General features: G+C 41.0%; 1 protein-coding gene and 2 long non-coding RNA genes across 4 annotated transcripts in view; 2 read left to right on the top strand and 1 right to left on the bottom strand.

Moving 5' to 3' along the window:
• The window catches only part of LOC135339148 (NACHT, LRR and PYD domains-containing protein 12-like), a 102496-nt gene that overhangs the window by 49673 nt on the left and 33730 nt on the right, over positions 1-19093 (bottom strand). The gene's annotated exons all lie outside the window — the stretch shown is intronic.
• LOC135339225 (uncharacterized) overlaps positions 989-19093 on the top strand; it is a 96545-nt gene continuing 78440 nt past the window's right edge. Inside the window, exons 1-3 of one of the 2 annotated variants that reach the window (XR_010395934.1) lie at positions 989-1808; positions 2721-2849; positions 3269-3392. This is a non-coding gene — a long non-coding RNA (uncharacterized LOC135339225). Of the gene's footprint in view, positions 1809-2720; positions 2850-3268; positions 5031-19093 lie in introns of those variants that run through there. The other variant, XR_010395933.1, reaches the window with a different exon arrangement.
• On the top strand, positions 17885-19029 carry LOC135339239 (uncharacterized). Its single transcript, XR_010395949.1, has 2 exons — positions 17885-18534; positions 18726-19029. It is a non-coding gene; the product is annotated as an uncharacterized LOC135339239 (long non-coding RNA).

Here is a 19093-nt window from a genome sequence, read left to right as displayed (position 1 = left end):
TCTCTAACCTTTCAGCAATCCATCACTATCACTGTGGGGGAGTTTGCAGGAGTCCTTCCCGACTATCATAAGCCAGATATACTGGAGCTCATCAACTCTTATGTACCCGTGGCCTCAAGGGGTCTTGATAGCAGAGCCACCACTGGACTGTCTGTACATCCTCTGGCATCTCAGGACACTCAAAACAGGTGAGAATGATATTTTAAAGCTATTGCTTCATTTAGCTATTTGTGTACATGTATGTGTTTAGTTTCCTGTCATAAACACTGTTTGTACATGTACGTGTTCTCTGATTCTGGTGCCTTCGTGAATCCTGTTTATAGCAGTAACCTTTGAGTAGACTATGATATTATGTTATACTTATTGTCCGTACATCAGAATTTATGGCAGTAAACCTCCGAGGACGAGGGTGAAGCTCCGAGGCCAAGGATGGTTTACGTTTGCCATAAATTCAAATGTAGTGGACAGTAAGTGTTATATACCCACTTGAATGAAAAGTACTTGTTACCTAAGCTACCTTACCTTGGATACAACTAGCTAACAGTCTCAAAAACTATTGAGGCAAAAAGGTTGTGCGTATAGCTTTTAGCCAGTGCTAAGCTTCTAGCTCTACGCACAACTTGTCAATGTCCAAGCAGTGAGCCCCACCCGGCCATCCTCCAGCCTTCCTGGTGTTTAGTGAGCCCCACCCATCTCTCCTGCCTTTGTCAACAAGTGTCTAGCTTCTTTTTGGCTGTGTAGATCTAGTATAAAATCAGTGCGCCCTCAAGGCAAGGGAGTTTATGAGAAATGTGCTCCAGGCTAGGGCTGGGGTTTATGGTAGTTAAACCCCAGCCAGTTGCTATGATACAGACCCCAAGTGGGGAATATTATAGAGGATGATCTGCTTGTAATTATGTGACCATGCACAATAGACTGCGTGCATTACTAAGTGTTTATGCTTCCATAATTGTATTCTCTCCTTTATTATGCAGCCCCATGTTGACTACCTCCCTGGTCAAGTGTTTGAGGGCGGTGGCTGACACCTGTCACGCATCAGTGCTAGAGACGACGTTCCCAGGGCAACTGTTTGCCTCCCTCGTCCAATTGCTCCTCATTCGAGAGCCCAGCACACAGCTGGATGTGGCCCTACTCTGGCATCGTCTCGTAGATCACCATGCCAAGAAGGACAAGATTCCTCTCAACACGTGCGTGCGTGTGTGTGTGTGTGTGTGTGTGTGTGTGCGTGTGCGTGTGTGTGTGTGCACCTTGCTATGTTCAGTGGGCGTACTAGATTTTATTTGTCAGTTATACAGGTCCATTTTGTCTTAGCTTTCACTACATGTATGTATACAATCATGTGCAGTGCTTACAGCTACATGTACGTGTATTTATACCCTCCCCTTGTGCAGTGATTGGGTGAGTCTGGAGGCTGTAGGGCTCTCACTGGGTGTGGTTTTGAAAAGGTTCCTCTCTAAAACAGTCAACTCTCTCTTCACCAATCTCCTGGAACTGGCCAAAGCTATCTGCACTAGCCCTGCTAACACACTCGCTTTCTACCAACTCGTATTTCTCCTGATACTGGAATTCTCTTATCAAGGGCTCTCGGATATACTGGTCTTCCTACACCAGCTGCAAGAGCTTGCTGTGAAGGAGAAAGGCCTTCAGGCACATCACAGAGTGGTGCTACATGCTACAGTGGCGGGTGTGCTGCATCTAGCGTCCAAGATCAGTCGAAATGAGGTACTCAAGACGACGCACATTGATGGAGTGATTGCTAAGAGGAGGGAGACAGCTCCGAAGGCTATGGTGGGACATTCTTCTAGAGAGTGAGTGTGTGTGTAGGGGGGGGGGGCAGTCTTCTAAAGGGTGAGCAGGGTGTCATACAGGGGGAAGGGGGATATCCCCCTCTAGCTCCAATCCTCCCTCCCCTAAAATTTACATTTAGGTACTAGTTGGGGTCTATAGCTGGCAATTTTACATACTAACAGCAAGAGTTCATGATAAAGGTCTATTGTGAACTCTTGCTAACTAATAACAGTTGACCTTTTTTTAGCTCTAGTCACTTTTCTTATTACCCTCTCTATTTCAAAATCCTGTATGACACCCTGGTGAGTATGGGGCAGTCTTGTACATGTGTGGGGGGACGGTATTGAGGGTTGAGTACCGTATATCTTCTAATTTATCGGACAGCAAAAAATAATTATTTTGGAAATTGTCTGGGTATAATTGGAACAGATCATGCGAAGTGTCCGGAATAATTAGAACAAGCAAGCAGCAGCATGCGAGCTAGCTAAGTTTAATAGAACAGGGTACGACTGAATAGTTGCACTAGCTATCGCTACTCAAGCTCTCTAACTGCAGCACTCTAAGTCTTACTTGCCGTCTATGAATGTAACTCAAGATATTGTCCGGATATTTAGAACGAATGTAATAATATTAAAGCACTGGAGTGTCCGTTGTATTAGAAGTTGTATTAGAACAGCAAAAATTGCCCAAAAGAGTGTCCGGGGTAATTAGAAGTGTCCGATAAATTAGAAGATATATGGTATACCTACCAGGTTCGAGGTTCCTGAATGGCAGGAGTTGAGAAGAATGTTTTTATAAAAATCATAATTATTTTGCTTTTTTGACCCTTTACCCACAATTTGGTAACGATCATCACATGTATATACTAATTACAATGTTGTTTGCACGAGAGTAGATCTTTACCAAATGCATTATTTTGTTTTACCTTCTAGAGTGGTAGTAAGAAGAAGTGCAGTCATCTAGACATGGAGGAGAAGCTGCTCAAGAGATCTCAAATCATGGACCCGGGTGTCATGGCTGAGCTGGAGTGAGAATTGGAACTGGCCAACAGCAAGGCAGATGTGAGTAGTTTTAAATTAGTATGTACACAAGCACACTGTTTCTGTGGTACATGTATATCAGACTAGTCTTACAGGTTGCAGTAGATTTGTTGTGTCATATCTGCGAGGTACCGGTTAAGCAGATGTTACATGTACGTGCCCATTCATATCTCTCACGCTAGAGGTTAGGGGTCACGTGACTGCGATTAGGTTTTAGGAGAGTACGGAAAGAGGGGCCCCTGTGATTAGCAGTATAAAGAACCTCATTTAGCCCCTCCCCCCCTAATCGAAACTGTAAGTGAGAGGCATGCATTAGCACATCGCAGTTTGTAACACTCGTTATTATTAGTGAGTTTTTTCATGATTTTAGTCCATTTATCATCTGTTGGTTTAAGTTACCGTAATGCCGGTTTATCATGTTTTCCTGTTCCTTTGCACAGTTTGTGTGTGTTATGTCACTGTGATCGACCCACCCCATGCTGGAGGTTGATGTGAGTTGAGACTGAGAATGATGCCCTGTCAGTAATGAACCCGAACACTCACTCATGCCTTCAAGAAGTTTAGGTAAGAAATAATATTATGTTTACCAAAGTTGTGGTTAAAGAGTTTATAATACTGTAGGACTGGAAATATTTCGTATTTTAAATATTCATACAGCCACGTTGAGCCTATTGCTGTAGAATAGTTTTGTAGTTTTATTTTACGTACAGTGTATGATGCTCTTCAGTACGAAATATACGAACATTTTCACCATACAACCTCTACTTATACGGTATGTCACAAATACTCACTATTGTCAGGGTTTCAAGCAGGATTTTTAGCTAAGGGGGGAAATGACGACGGCCATACGCTGTTGAACATTTGGGGGAGTTCAGGGGGCAGCCACCGGAAAAATTTGGTTTGGCGGAATGATTATCTAAGGTGCAATTTGGAGGTTTTGTGCTTAAAACTATTTTAATTGACCTCTAGTGTGTGTACAGAGCTTATGGCCCCACTATGTACATGCACTGCTTATGGCCCCACTATGTACACGCACTGCTTATGGTCCCACTATGTACATGCACTGCCTATGGTCCCACTATGTACACGCACTGCTTATGGTCCCACTATGTACATGCACTGCCTATGGTCCCACTATGTACATGCACTGCTTATGGTCCCACTATGTACATGCACTGCCTATGGTCCCACTATGTACATGCACTGCCTATGGTCCCACTATGTACATGCAGCACTGCCTATGGTCCCACTATGTACATGCACTGCTTATGGTCCCACTATGTACATGCACTGCCTATGGTCCCACTATGTACATGCACTGCTTATGGTCCCACTATGTACATGCACTGCTTATGGTCCCACTATGTACATGCACTGCCTATGGTCCCACTATGTACACGCACTGCCTATGGTCCCACTATGTACATGCGCTGCCTATGGTCCCCACTATGTACATGCACTGCGTATGGCCCCACTATGTACATGCACTGCCTATGGTCCCACTATGTACATGCACTGCCTATGGTCCCACTATGTACACGCACTCCCTATGGTCCCACTATGTACATGCACTGCCTATGGTCCCACTATGTACATGCACTGCTTATGGTCCCACTATGTACATGCACTGCCTATGGCCCCACTATTTACATGCACTGCCTATGGTCCCACTATGTACATGCGCTGCCTATGGTCCCCACTATGTACATGCACTGCCTATGGTCCCCACTATGTACATGCACTGCGTATGGCCCCACTATGTACATGCACTGCCTATGGTCCCACTATGTACATGCACTGCCTATGGTCCCACTATGTACATGCACTGCCTATGGTCCCACTATGTACATGCACTGCCTATAATTATGGTCCCACTATGTACATGCACTGTTTGATGTCCTTTGCAGTACTTCGTCCTAACAGTTTGTTCAGCCTTCACACTGCTTTCCATACATTCAGTGGACGGTTAGTAGCTACATGTATATCATATCTGCTGGTATATGCAAGCTAGTTCCCGCCCATTCTCCATTTCTGATCCTCACCATAATTTGTATGTGAGTTTCCATATATACCACCAAGAGTAGATCATGAGAGCATTTACTATAATATTGATGCCACCTTATAGTGGGTAATTTTTGAGGGTCTCGCAGATTAGCCATTTTTGTAACCGTTAAAAAGTACCCATTTAACATACAAGTGCTAGAAGCCATCATTGCTTAGGACCACATGTTGTTTGCATAGCAACATTGTATGGTATTTTGTTGTTTTGTGGTAATGCAGTGAGCAAACAGCTGTACCACTACCACATGGTGGTTGTATTACCTGTTTGTGTGTACATGATCGACCACCATGCAATTTGAGTTTGCACGCAGCAACAATGCAAAAATATTCATCATGATATTGTGTGTAGCTTTATGTTATGTAGCTTTGCACCTCCAACGAGGCATCAGCACCCGCGGTGCTTTCATTAATACATGTACCTGCAATTATATAACTACTGTACCACTACCACGATGTTGTGATGGTTGTATCTGTATACCTGTGTGTGTACATGACCACCATGCAATCTATTACCCAGTCTGCTGTGCAAGAGAGACTTGTGATGGAGGAAGAGCTCAAGAAGGCACTGGATCGCTGTGAGGAGTTGGAGCAGAGCAGTGTGCCGATGGGGTATACTCGAGTGCTACAAACAACAGGTGATAAAAGTGGTACAGTATACCTGTACAGATTATGGCATACAATAATATGCACTGCATCTATGTACATTACTGGACTAGACTGTTTTTCAATTTAACCATGATCATTAATTTTTGGTAAAAAAATGCCAAATCAGCAGAAAATTTGACCCTTTCGTAACTTTCCATGAATTGTCCGGTTATCTGTAGGTTTAGAGTTGATCATGTTTTTCTGTATACCTTCGCGCTGTTTGAGGCTGAGAATGCTGCCCTGTCAGTAATGAACCCGTGCATTCAGGAAGCCTTCAAGAAATCAAGTAAGAAATGTGATTACCAGAACTGAATTTGTGGTCAAATAGTTGAAAGTGTGTATGTACGAATGATGGTCATGTGATGATGGTCATGTGTGTTTCTACCTTCTACTAAAGTATCGTATGATCTAAATTGCAAATTAGCTATTTTCGTTGCCATGCAGAGGGTATGAATATACATACACTCATTGTACCCCTCACAGAGAGTTCTTGCGAGCATCGACAGTGGACCCCCTGGACAGAAGGCTGGGTATCAACAAGTACTCTGACGTGACCAAGCCAATCATCCATACATCAGCGTTCATGGAGATATGCTCCACCCACTCTGTGAGTCTCCGTATACTTGAGTAGCCGTTATACTAGCATACTTCTATTAAACAACATGATAATCATCACATGTGCCATTAATTGCTCTGGTACGTACTTTGTCCACTGTTTGACTGAAGCTCAGACTCTACTACTAATCTAGACTTTAACAATTCCTCCAGTGTGAGGCTATATTAACTTATTTTTATGCCCCAATCTTCATGGAGGGGCATAGCAAGCAACTTTAAAGTGGTCAGGCCAACTTACAATTAAAGGTCAACTGTTTTTGTACTATTGGAACTTTTGCATACAGTGGTGAATTTTTTACCTAAGAAAAAGGCCATCACTTTTCCTCACCAAAACAGCATGCGCATTATCACTTACAATATTTACGACCATTACTATACCCAGCTGCAAAAAGTGGTTAGGCCAAAATCTGACCAGCCTGACCTCTTGCTACGACCTTGATCTTATGCAAAGTTATGCTATAATTATGTGAACATTATTTCTTACTCGCCCAGGTTCAGATTCGGAAATGTTGTGTTTGAGATCACATCAGGCAGATAGAGAAGGTGGAGCTGGTCCTCCAGGTGAGGGTGTGTGTACAGGTAGATGGTAGGTACGTAAAGTGTTCAAGAAGTTTACTGCCTTGTGTCAGGTATAGTGTTGGTATGCTTGTACGGTGTATGTAAGTACATGTATTCATTTGTCTTACAAATACATGCATTCTTTGTCTTATACACCAGTTGAAGTGTTTCACTTCCCTCTCTTCTCCCCACACAGGACCTCCTTCAGCTGCAATACGAGGGCCTGGCAATCATGAAGATGTTTGGGAGGGCCAAAGTGAATGTTAATCTGCTCATCTTCCTCATGAACTTTTAAAATCCTCAGAGTGTTAAATTGGATTTCATTAACAAATTGCATGTATTCATTGACAATTGCATTGTGAGCATTCTTCAATTATTTATATCATCTGCATGTACTATTGACACGTTGCAATTGATTAATTAACGACCTAATGTTCTAACATACTATGTACTTCGCTACTTTTCTCTAAATTGTCATTGAATGATATAATAGTCCTATTCGTTTAAGAGCCTGGAATTTTGATTGCTATTTGAATTGTGCTGAGCTGGCCCACCCTTTTACATTGTAAAATCAATGTGTTTTTGCTATGGTGTATGGTGGGCCGTTTGTTTCAAAATTCAAAATTAATGTTATATTTTCATTCAGATTACAATACATTCATTCAAGATGCATATACAGTATTCATTCAAGGTCAGTGGATCTTTGGATCAATTTAAATTTGTTTTGGGCAGAATTTCAAATCGATAGAAATTTATATATTTTTTGATTTTGAATATTTTGAAACTGCAAGAGTACATGCAAATGAGTGCATTCTACTTTTAATTTCTTGAGGAAGAATTGGTCCTGAGTTTCGTGCAGAAAAAGCATTTTCAATTTTTGACCATCACTAGCGCTTATAGCATCCACAGGGTTTGCTTAAAATGACCTTTGTACTCTTGAGAAGCCATGCTCCAATGCAATGCTAAATATAGCCAGAATATAACCTTGCCAACTGCTAGCCTTGATATCCCAATCACTTCCTCGAGGCTAGCCAACTGCACGACTCTGCTATGTATAATATAATAATGTACTTCCTTAACTGTACATAATTAATATTATTAAACATTTCAATGTTGAAGGATCAACTAGCCTTGATATCCCAATCACTTCCTCGAGGCTAGCCAACTGCACGACTCTGCTATGTATAATATAATAATGTACTTCCTTAACTGTACATAATTAATATTATTAAACATTTCAATGTTGAAGGATCAATTAAATTATGATATTATTGTGTGTGTGTGTGTGCAATCGAACAACTGTATGATTATATGTATAGTACCGTCTGTATGCTGGGAACACTCATCTATTGGCCATGGTACTTGGAACACCTATACAGACAGGGGTGTAATTGTCATTGTCAATCAGGGTGGGATACAACTGTTAACATAACCTGTACGCATACAAGCTAGGTGCACATAATACTGATTTTATAACAGACTATAAAGTGCACAGCTTCTTAGAGTACAAAGGTCATTATAAGCTAACCCCTGTGGGTGCAAAATATGAAACTGCTTTTTTCTGCACGAAACTCAGGACCTCAAGAATTGAAAATAGAATGCACTCATTTGCATGTACTCTTGCAGTTTCAAAATATTCAAAGTCAAAAAATACATAAATTTCTATCGATTTGAAATTCTGCCCAAAATAAATTTAAATTGATCCAAAGATCCACTGACCATTCAAGACCATGCAATTGTCATTCAAGATTTTAATGCATTCAAGTCGACAATAATTATTCAAGATATGCATGCCATGCATGCATATACAGTCATTAAAACACAACATTTATAAGATGTCCTTTGCTTAATGCTCAAAACTCGAAGGTCGGCAACGAACCCCTGACCTCTTGTTAATTTTCGTCAATCAATGTCATGTTTCTGGTTTGGAAATCACCTTACCACTACTGAGGGAGGGAGTTGATTATTGTGAACCCCATTTCCTGTTAATTAAAACAACTACACCATGCAATAAAACCACAAAGTGTGGCTAAAGTCATCTGAAATTATGCATGTTTATGCATCCATCAAAATCTTGAATCTTGAATGAATAATCTTGAATGCTCTTGAATTAAAATTGCACATCTTGAATGAATGTATTGTGATTTGAATGAAAATGTAACATTTGAATTTTGAAACAAACGGCCCACCATATTTTGCAGCCTCTGCATTCTGCAATGCTGTGCTATTATTCTAAATAAAGGAAGTTTGTAAAATATTGAAGTAAGAGCTACACAATGGTTTTTGTCCCAGAGAGTGTTTGTCAACTATCAGTGAGCTAGCTGGTCTTGAAGATACCTACTATATACACAGTAAGTGCATGCAGTAGTAGATCTAGTAGAATTGTGTAGAGATGTTCCACCATCTTTGAGCATTAGTTTGTCAACTGTCAGTGAGCTAGCTGGTCTTGAAGATACCTACTAGCTATATACACAGTAAGTGCAGTATAGTGCAGTGCAGTAGTAGTAGATCTAAGAGGTAAACTAATGCTCAAAGATGGTGAAACATCTCCTCTACACAATTCTGCAGATGACTACTATATGTATATAAGATGTTCCATCATTCTTGAGCATTAGACTACCTCTTAGATCTACTACTACTGCACTTACTGTGTGTAGACGTTGTTTGTTTCGAATGTTATAACCTACGAAAATGACCTGCTATATAGTATGTACTGAATATGGCTTAGGCCAGGCCAAATACACAATTTATACATGATGCCGATTGCGTCTACATTACTTTGACAATGGCCGTTTTTAATTTTGCCATGTAAAAGGTTGCATCTTTGGTACTGTATCAGTTAGTCAGGGTTTCATCTAGTAGGGGGGGGTGGTTCTTCCCCCCCCCCAAATCTTGTAGAATAATGACATCATCACATTAGTATTAAATCAACTTTTTTTAAGTGGGCATAGCCAAACACTTGCGCTTACGCACTCCCAAATCCCCCCCCCAACTTGTTATCCTAGATGAAACCCTGTTAGTGTATTAGAGAGTACAAGAATGATTTGTCAGAACAATCTCATGTACCTCTTTGGTAAACATACACTAACTGTGTTGTACTGACTTTCATTGAATCACACTGTATCACACGTCACTCCCCTTGCAGCTGTACAATGAAGTACATAGCTGCGATAAAATCCTTCAATGTTGTGGATAGGCAATTAGCTGTCTACTGACCAGGTGTGTGTGGGCGGGGGGTAGAATGGATTGTGCGCTCAATAAGTGATAATCCTTATTAGTTGCTTAAAACCTGATACACAATTTAAGTCAATCAATTTTTCCATGCCCCACAGAGACGTAACCTAATTTGCCTCGGCTGGAAAAAATGTGAGTCAATTAGTGACTTTCTATGACATTTATTCCCGGAACTGAATCATAATATGACTCTCACTGTTCCCCCCCCAGAGGGTTCTTCCTGTGGGCATCGACAGTGGACTCCCCGGAGAGATAGCTGGGTATTGACGCGTACTCTGACGTGATCAAACAAATCATCTGCATCAGTGTCCATGGAGATATGCCCCACCCATTCTGTAAGTCTCCACCTACGTACTGGAGAGTGCATAGCAGATACTAACATACTTGTGTTGTGTGCTTAGATCTTTAATACGGGCTGTCTATATACTAAATAGAATATAATTATGCTTTCAATTCCTGCGTACATTGGTGTGTCACGGTATTGATGTTAAGAGCTTCGTATGTCTCTTGTCATTGATGTACTATTCTGGGAATCCCTCTACTATGATCAAACAACATGATAATCATCGACATCTGCTCTTAATATTATTGCTCTTGTACGTACTTTGTCCAGATTCTACTACTAATCTATTTCAGTGTGAGGCTATTGACTTATTTTATGCCTCTATGTGTAACGTTGAGCGCTATGTTAACACTCCCCCAGGTTCAGAAATGTTGTGTTTAAGATGACGTCAGTGGATGTGAGCAAGTTTGAGGTGTCTGGTCGTTTCCTGGGCAGGCAGATAGAGAAGGTGGAGCTGATCTTCCAGGTGAGGGGAGCAATAAAGGGAGTACTAATATGATTTTGTGTTATGTAGAATACATGCATTCTTTGTCTTATACCAGTTGAAGTGTTTCACTGCCCTCTCTTCTCCCCACACAGGACCTCCTTCAGCTGCAATACGAGGGCCTGGCAATCATGAAGATGTTTAGAAGATGTTTGGGAGGGCTAAAGTGAACGTTAATTTGCTCATCTTCCTCATAATTATATGAACAAAAGGCATCAGAGCGTTAAATTGGATTTTCACTAGCAAATTGCTTTGTGTTCATTGACAATTTACTGTGCATGTGAGCATTTATCATTATTACCAGGAGAAGCCCTTGTTATGCCTCGAGGCGTAGCCGCACGAGGGCTACGGTAAAGCTGACTGTGTGCGTGTGCGTGTGTCTGTGTGTCTGTTATTGTTACCAAGGAGAAGCCTTTGTTATTGCTGTGCTATTAACAAGTTGTAATTAATTAACAACATTTGTTTTTATAGTGTCTAACATAATTATATATACTAGTATATAATACTTCACTACTTTTCTCTATGCATTTAAATTGTCATTGAATGCATTATGGCAGAATTAAAATCAATTGTCAAAACTGTATGAATAACAATCAATCTCAATTAATAATCAATCAATTAATTATAATTGTTGCCCCTATTTGGCATGCCAGTGTTGAATTCCTACAAGGGAGAAGATCTTCTATTGTTTTTGCTTCTCTAACGAGGGGATCTCTCAGTCTCACCAGGATTGCAATATCGAACTGTTGGAACAGTTTCCCCTTTGCCCACTCCTGACAGATGTGTAGAGCAAGGGTGCTCTTGCCAGAGCCGGGAGCTCCTTCAATCAACACAAAGTTTCGTGTATCCTCAATCTCAGGGAAAATGTTAGTTAAGTTAACCGGAGTTTTTTGAAGTAAAATATCGTCAATTTTCCCCGTAATTGTTAGCCTAACAAATTCATCGTCGATTCTTCCTCTCTGTATTTCCTCCTTCTGAATCATGGCTAGTTTGAAAATTGTCTTTGTTGGGACGGGAGGCCATTGTGTGGCTGATGTGGATACTTGCATTCTGTAGCGACTTTGTAGGTAGTCCCTGTACGAGGACAGCTTGTGGTTCAGCAGGACCCTCTCTCGGGAGGGAGGACACGAGGTGGTGGAGTCTGGGGAAACAAAACAATAGGTGAGTACCATTCCTGGTGATAGTTAATAGAGAATTGTATGTGTAACAATAGCAATTAAGTAGACAGCAACATTCCTGCCAGAGTGCCATCTACATATGCTCTAGTCCTCACGTCAGTTTGCTCTCCAGGTGAGAGCTCCAATTTTTCAAGATAGCCTTTGTGAACATTGTCGAAACATGCTGCTAACTCGGGTAGATCTGGTTCCTTTATTACTGTATTGAGCTGCTCATCAGTCAGTTTCATTTCTGTCTTCAGATCGTCAATTGTGAGCTCTGAAAATAGATAGCAAGCACACAAGGTTAGCAATCACCAATGAGGGTTTTATGCTTTAGCAATCATTGGGTTTATCCTTTATAGGAAACATGACAGTCTTTATACCTTGGTTCTGCTCTTTAGTGGCCATTCCAGTAAATAAATCTGTGCCTTGCAGCTAGCTAGCTCTAGATTTCTCTGAAATATGTGACAGGCTCTGGGAAAACCAGACTATTGGAGCAGACTAAAATTTTGGTGATTAATGTACCAAGTGATAGAGCAGAGCATTGCCTACACAATGATATGCTTAGTGTTCACATACCTAGTTTCATACCCGAGTCATGCGCGTTGGAAACTCGAAGCCGTAAAATGTAGTATCGAGAAAAACGGCTCTCAAAGATTGCTTAATTAGGAAAAATAAGGTAATAGCGAAGGTTTGGACGAAGCGTTTCGATGGAAAGAGTTGGATTTAGAGCATCAGATTTTACAGAGAGGTAGTAGAAGGACTGTAGATACTTATACATCAATAACATTTTATTTGAGATTTTATACTGTAGGCATAAATTTAGCTGTAGCTCAATACTAAATTCTGCTCCAATAGTCTGGTTTTCCCAGAGCCTGTCACATATATTATTGAGTGTTGTTGTTTTTGCATGACTTGCAAAAAAAGTGGGTGTATCTCAGATATCTAAGATTGAGATACACCCACTTTTTACATTCACCACCACACCCACCAAAGACATATTGTTTTCACCCACAGAGCTAGCTAGAGCTAGAGACAAAACCTGGCTCCATTGCTAAAGTATTACAGCATTCTCCCAATGGAAAGATGGTGAGTCAATTTATTAGCCATAGATGATTGTCTGGTTCATCTCTTGGTTTATGTTACCTTGTAAGGTACGTCGTGGATCATGTTTTCTGTTCCTTTGCACAGTTTGAGGCTGAGAATGCTGCCTGTCAGTAATGAACCCGACGTATTCAAGTAAGAAATGTGATTACCGTAAGACCTTTAATTAAAGCAACACTTTTTAAAACTTATTGAAGCCAGAGATCGCTTCTTTTGGAGGTTGAAAATCATGTTGAAGACCTGGTGTCCATTATTTAGAGGGTCTCATCTAATTGGAGGTACATGTAACTCTACTCAGTCTACTTGCCTCGATTTCTATAGCCACTTAAAAACGTATTTTCCAGTGAGTTAGAATCTTTACTACTTTACTAGGGTGTGCCTACATTTACCTCCATTTAGGACGCGGCATTAAAAATTAATTGTCAACGCAGCTGTCGCTACTTTTAGAGGTCATAAATTTACCTAACCTCGAAGGTGTCCTCTCTGGTGAGTGGGTTGGGCAAGTGTGTACCTACAGCTGTGTACATGTAATTATTCTTAGCCAATTTTTTGAGAGGCCGCTAATAACAAGAGTCCCATAATAAGAGAGAGAGAGTATCCAACGTAACATAAGATGTATTTGGAAAGTAGCGTAACTTCCTGCTTTGTAACTGATCAATTTAATTGATGACGTGTTTCAGACAGGGTGTCACGTTACTTTCGGAATATATCTGATGCAAGATAGCGATGCGTTCGATACTCTCTCTTTTTTACTATGAGCTCTTGACTTATTGTACTGCTCCCAGGGTACATGTATAATATGGATCAAGTATGTATGGTCGACTTTAACTGAGCACCCTTGTATTAGCCATAGTTATAAGCACTGCAATAATTATGTCCTTAGACAACGAACTTGCATGTCTGTTTCTGAGGTACCGTATATCTTCTAATTTATCGCCTCAGAAACTTCTAATTATCCCTGACACTCTTGCCTGCCAATTTTCGTTGTTCTAATACAACGGACACTCTTGTGCTTTAATATTACATTTGTCCGGACAATACCTTGAAAAGTTGAGTTACAGTCATAACCAGCCAGTAATACTTAGAGTGCTGCAGTTAGATAGCTTTGAGTATCTAGTTTTAGATAGCTATAATAGTGCAACTATTCAGTCGTACCCTGTTCTATTAAACTTAGCTCACTCGTATGCAGCTGCATGCTAATTATTCCCGGACACTTCGCATGCGCTATAAAAATCTGTTCCAATTATACCCGGACAATTTCCTGTCCAGAACATAATTATGCTGTACTTTATCTGGTAATCTGCTTATTCAGTGTCTTCTAACTTTATTGCATGAAACTCTTTTCTCAACCTCAACTTAAATCTTCTGTCACTTGCAGTTGCACCTCGAGGGGAAGCTCAGAGTTCTGGAGAATTGGACCAACAGCTGTGATAAGTCAGCGCTACCAAAGGTGAGCTCAATCACTTTAAGAATAAATGTATTTGAGCAGTAATTGGTCGCCAGAGTTGAGAGAGCTGAGATCTCACTAGGGAAAAGTAAAATTGTTTCTTATATAGTTTTGATCGAGTTGGTAGAGGAAATCATATTTTCAGAAGGCCCTAACACCTTGTAGGCTTTAGCTGATATGAAGTTGTAGTAAGCCTCCCATTTCAGACACAAACAGTCCAATTAAGATCTTCTTATCAGAGAGTACCTGCATTTCATGTGACTCATCAATAGCAACTGAATGCCATGGCCTACCATTGATGCTCACAACAAAAGCCCCTTGCTGGTACATTGCTAAGATGGTGGTGGGCATTTCAAGCAAATCAGCAATATGGGCGTGAGATTATTCTCTGATACGTTTGATGGTCAAACGCTGTGAAAATAGATGCATTTTCTTTATGCATGATGCAGCCAGTGTGTATGTGGAGGGTTGGGCAGGTTGTCTAGAGGAACTGAAGTTCATTTGTAGATTCGTTAAAATGTTGTACACCAAGTGGTGTGGTGTTTTATTGGTGAGCATTTTTAGTTAGTTATGTGGTGCGAATAAAATAGTGCATGTATTTCGTGCTTGTGCACAGTTCAATTCCAGTGCTTTACAATTCTCATTCTCCTCACAGCAGCTGTCCAGACAGAGGACCATGTGTCCGAGTCTCCTCTCACGTGACACTGCGTCTCACCAGCCCTGGTCTGAGGCCCCTCCCCCCACAACCTCCTCTCTCACTTTATCCTCACTCAAATCCTCAACCAAGTCCGTATCTTTTTGCTCCAAGATCATGTGACGAGTCCTTCAAAGGTTCATGATGTTCCTGAATGAGCAGGAGGTGAGAGGAGGAATGGTCAATGTGCAATGTTGTTTGAGAGTAGATTTTACCAAATGCATATTTTGTTTTCATACCTCCTAGATTGGCAGTGAGAAGAAGTCCAGTCCTCTAGACAGTATCAGAGGGCCTCCCTCGTTCCTATACCACCCACAGAGGTGAGAGATATACATGTGCAGTACAAGTTCAGTGGCCTTTAATCAAAATAGATGTACTATTTGCTAGGCATTACTTTTTTGCTAGTGAGCTGCATTTCAGAGCATTTAGCAATTGATCATGTATATACTGTATGATCTATGCTCTGAATAGCTGATCTGATGGTGTACTGTGTGATTACACGTACGCTACTATCTCTTTATAATAGTTATTGCAACAACCCTGATAGCAGATGCCTATTTAATACCTAACTACAGTCCAACTTTAAGCTGACCTTTATTTCAAAGTGGGAGAATACTGTTAAATTTCATTGCCAGATTTTCAGTAGTTGAGTGTACATGCACGTCACTATTGTATGTCGAGTATTCTCCACCTGGCAGCAACTTATTGATGTTCCCCTGTCAGGTTGAGGAGAAGAGTAAGACCATTCAATGTCTAGAGGATGACCTGCTGAGGGAGTTGGAGGAGAAGCTGCTCGAGAGGTCTCAAATCATGGACCCAGGTGTCATAGCTGAGCTGGTGAGAGAATTGGAACTGGCCAACAGCAAGGCAGATGTGAGTTTAGCATGTACATGTATACACTCGGTGAATACTGTATAATTAATACATGTGCAGTAGACTCTCGTTAATCCGGCCACCCTTGGGACAGTGCAACTTGGCCAGAAGAGTGCGGTAGTTTGCATTTCAGAAAATAGCCGCGGCTTAAAATCAACCTACCTCAAATATTAATGACTAATTTTGCGGTTTTGTCTCGAGGATAACAAATAAAGATAATGAATCATATTTCCTCTCTATTACAATGTAATCCCACAGCTGTGTTTGCTCACAAAACGGTTTACCTTTTTTATAACTTTCATTGTAGTGTTCATGAGCATCCCGCTTCCTACCTCTCATTGTACACCCCAACCACTCCCCCCACACACAGTTTTTTCTGCTAAACCACACCCAAAATGTATACGTATAAAATTACTAGTTTGGGGCAGCAAGTATACAGAATAGCGAGTTGGCCACATTTCAGGCCGTACTTCAGAGAGTCGGAATAGCGAGAGTCTACTGTACCTTTATTATAACTACTGTACCACTACCACGATGTTGTGATGGTTGTATCTGTATACCTGTGTGTGTGTAGTTGACCACCATGCAATCTATTACCCAGTCTGCTGTGCAAGAGAGACTTGTGATGGAGGAAGAGCTCAAGAAGGCACTGGATCGCTGTAAGGAGTTGGAGCAGAGCAGTGTGCCTGCAGTAGACGGGGTGGACATATTCGAGTGCTACAAAGTAACGGGAGAAGGAAGAGTACTTGAAACAGGTGATAAAGTGGTACAGTATACCGTACCGTACGTATAGCGTCCTGGGTATAGTTTCCGTGGGCAAGCTAAACCTTGACAAATATTTATCACTCACGAAAACGTAGGCATGATTGACCGGAACGCATGCAATGCAGTGAAGCAAAGGGAATTTTTACACACGAAATCACTACTGCACCACGCCTACGTTTTTGTCTCGGATTTTTTATCCCACGAAAATGACCTGCTATACAGTATGTACTGATTATGGCTTAGGCAAAATACACAATACATGATGCCGATTGTGTCTAGAGACTATTGCCCGTTTTTTTTCCCCATATAAAGGTTGCATTTCTGGTACTGTATCAGTTAGTCAGGGTTTCATCTAGTGGGGGGGGTGGTTCTTCCCCCCATGTTGTAGAATAATGACATCATCACATTAGTACTACATGTCACCACATTAGTTAACTAAAGGTAGATATCTCTACTGTGATGCGTTAGGTTAAGCATGTTGTAATCAACTTAAAAAAAAAAAAAGTGGGCATAGCCAAACATTTTGTGACGCGCTTACGCACTCCCCCCCCCCCCCCCCCCCAACTTGTTATCCTAGATGAAACCCTGTTAGCGTATTAGAGAGTACAAGAATGATTTGTCAGAACAATCTCATGTACCTCTTTGGTAAACATACACTAACTGTGTTGTACTGACTTTCATTGAATCACACTGTATCACACGTCACTCCCCTTGCAGCTGTACAATGAAGTACATAGCTGCGATAAAATCCTTCAATGTTGTGGATAGGCAATCAGCTGTCTACTGACCAGGTGTGTGTGGGCGGGGAATTGTGCGCTCAATAAGTGATAATCCTTATTAGTTGCTTAAAACCTGATACACAATTTCAGTCAATCAATTTTTACATGCCCCACAGAGACGTAACCTATAGCTGTGTTCCATTTACCTCGGCTGGAAAAAAGGTGAGTCAATTAGTGACTTTCTATGACATTTATTCCCGGAACTGAATCATAATAATAATTATGACTCTCACTGTACCCCCCACAGAGGGTTCTTCCTGCGAGCATCGACTGTGGACCCCCCGGACAGATAGCTGGGTATCGACGAGTACTCTAACGTGATCAAGCCAATCATCCATACATCAGCGTCCATGGAGATATGCCCCACCCACTCTGTAAGTCTCCGTATACTTGAGTGAGAGTAGCCGTTATACTAGCATACTTCTATTAAACAACATGATAATCATCACATGTGCCATTAATTGCTCTGGTACGTACTTTGTCCACTGTTTGACTGAAGCTCAGACTCTACTACTAATCTAGACTTAACAATTCCTCCAGTGTGAGGCTATTGACTTATTTTTATGCCCCAATCTTCATGCAGGGGCGTAGCAAGCAACTTTAAAGTGGTCAGGCCAACTTGCAATTAAAGGTCAGCTGCTTTTCTACTATTGGAACTTTTATACAGTGGTGAATTTTTTACCTAAGAAAAAGGTCATCCCTTTTCCTCACCAAAATAGCATGCGCATTATCACTTACAATATTTACGACCATTGCCTACCCAGCTGCAAAAAGTGGTTAGGCCAAAACCTGACCAGCCTGACCGCTTGCTACAGCTTTGATCTTATGTGCAACGTTATGCTATAATTATGTGAAAACATTATTTCTTACTCGTCCAGGTTCAGGTTCGGAAATGTTGTGTTGGAGATCACATCAGGCAGATAGAGAAGGTGGAGCTGGTCCTCCAGGTGAGGGTGTGTGTACAGGTAGATGGTAGGTACGTAAAGTGTTTAAGAAGTTTACTGCCTTGTGTCAGGTATAGTGTTGGTATGCTTGTACGGTGTATGTAAGTACATGTATTCATTTGTCTTACAAATACATGCATTCTTTGTCTTATACCAGTTGAAGTGTTTCACTGCCCTCTCTTCTCCCCACACAGGACCTCCTTCAGCTGCAATACGAGGACCTGGCAATCATGAAGATGTTTGGGAGGGCCAAAGTGAACGTTAGTCTGCTCATCTTCCTCATGAACAAAAATCGACAGAGCGTTAAATTGGATTTGCCATTAGCAAATTGCATGTATTCATTGACTATTCACAGCAGTGCATGAATTATTTATATCATCCGCATGTACTATTGACACGTTATTAACGACCTAATGTTCCAACATAATATACTATATATTATTATAGTACGTACTTTGCTACTTTTCTCAAATTGTCATTTATTATAATGTGATATAATTATGGCAGAAAATAAAATCGATTATCAAAAAGTAATTAAAATCATGGTAAGAATGCAACCACA

The sequence above is a fragment of the Halichondria panicea genome, chromosome 7 (genome assembly GCF_963675165.1).
Source record: "Halichondria panicea chromosome 7, odHalPani1.1, whole genome shotgun sequence".
In the NCBI taxonomy this organism is placed as follows: domain Eukaryota; kingdom Metazoa; phylum Porifera; class Demospongiae; order Suberitida; family Halichondriidae; genus Halichondria; species Halichondria panicea.
Note: the sequence above shows the minus strand (reverse complement) of the source record. Positions and strands in the feature narration are given on the sequence as shown.